Source organism: Etheostoma spectabile, chromosome 24 (assembly GCF_008692095.1).
Source record: "Etheostoma spectabile isolate EspeVRDwgs_2016 chromosome 24, UIUC_Espe_1.0, whole genome shotgun sequence".
Classification (NCBI taxonomy): domain Eukaryota; kingdom Metazoa; phylum Chordata; class Actinopteri; order Perciformes; family Percidae; genus Etheostoma; species Etheostoma spectabile.
The window spans coordinates 9,203,873-9,205,543 of NC_045756.1; the positions used below are offsets into that span (position 1 = coordinate 9,203,873).

At 36.0% G+C, this 1,671-nt stretch overlaps 1 long non-coding RNA gene across 1 annotated transcript in view; it reads right to left on the reverse strand.

Annotated features, from left to right (window-relative positions):
* Positions 1-6: 6 nt before the first annotated feature.
* LOC116674091 (uncharacterized) overlaps positions 7-1,671 on the reverse strand; it is a 4,769-nt gene continuing 3,104 nt past the window's right edge. The window contains exon 3 of the long non-coding RNA XR_004327965.1: positions 7-725. This is a non-coding gene — a long non-coding RNA (uncharacterized LOC116674091). The remainder of the gene's footprint in view (positions 726-1,671) is intronic.

Below are 1,671 nucleotides of genomic sequence, written 5' to 3' on the forward strand. Positions count from 1 at the left end.
AACTTCACCGTATCTGGCAAAAAGCAGTCATCCAGAAACTGGTCCAGGAAGTCCAAAAGAATGATAGACAGCGTGGAAAGCTGCGGGGTGAGAAAGCACAAGCACTGCAAGGAAGAAGTTAAGTTAGTAACAGGCAGGAAACATCAGTAAAATTATACACTAACAGGGAAATCTAAAAATGTGACGGACTGACAAGTTTTATGACACTCTGGATTTTATGATAATTTTGCAAGTTATTTAAATGTATAATTACCATTAAGGGGTCTCAGCAAGGGAGGGCGTAGAGGACTGAAAAACCCACAACTTCACCGTATTTGGCCAAAAGCAGTCATCAGAAACTGGTCCAGAAGAATGATCGACAGGGTTGACGCAATTCAGGGAAAGCTGCGGGGCGAGAAAGCACAAGGACTGCAGGGAAGAAGTTACATTAGTAATAGGCTGACATCAGTAAATACACACCGACGGGCTACTACACCAATCTTCAAATACACTTGCGATTAGTACAGTAGAAGACTCCTAAGGGTTATAAAACTGTCAAAAGCACAATTACCATAGCAAGCCATTTGCTCATACACATAAGTGTTCTTTACACTAATCGCAAATGTATTACAATATTTAATTGTATACTTGCCATCAAGGAATCGCAGCATGGGAGGATGTAGATGGACCGAGAAACCAGCCAAGGAACCAGCAACCGCCCCCTCCATCAGTCCAGAAGCAAACATCTTTTATTTGGAGCAAAAACATGAAATTAGGCAATAAGTAAGGCATATTTATGTATGTTTCAAGAGGAAGTTATAAAAAACTGAAGCGCTTTTGTGACGGAAAATATGGAAATGGATACAGTGTAGTATTGACGTTAAATGAAGAAAGATGTGCAGTGCCGTCTTGGTTCAGGCATTGAAAGCCGTTTACTCTTAACATTTAATTTATAAACGGTCTGATTTTAAACTCCTGCCCAAATATTTAAGTGTGTAGTGGCCATACAGGAAGCATATAGATGACAGAAACCTTTATCGTATTTTTTAACTGTTTCTAGCTGGCCAGACACCAGCCAGTGGTGTCGAGGTGCCGCCACGAGCAGAAATCTGAGACACAAGAAAGCACAAGGATTGATTTAATATATAGAATCTCAATATTTCGAAAGATTAAGTAATGATTAACCGCTGGATGGTTAAATCTATGATACATCATTTGGCTGTCTTAGAAAATGTAACTTTCAATATTACGGTTGCTTTAGTCAGAAAGTGAAATAGCAAACACGTCAGTAGTGAACCTCAAATGTACTTTCAGTTTATGGGGTATACTTTTAAAAAAAATAAAATAAAAGTACCCTGAAATGTTTGTCCGTGGTGTGCGGTTATAAAACTTTGTTCTATTGGGGTTATTTGGAGCATTTTGGTTCTGACTATAAACACTTATTACTTAAGTTTTAAAATAACTTTGATAATCTAAGTTACACATTATTATTATTATTATTATTATTATTATTATTATTATTATTATTATTATTATTATTATTATTATTATTATTATTATTATTATTATTATTATTGTCATATTTTTAGTTTAGGCTCAAAACCAAAACTCCAAAGAGAAGGAACGGGTGGAAAAAGGATAGAATGTGTACTTTTCCATTCATGGGGTGTACTTTGTTTTATTAAGTACCCT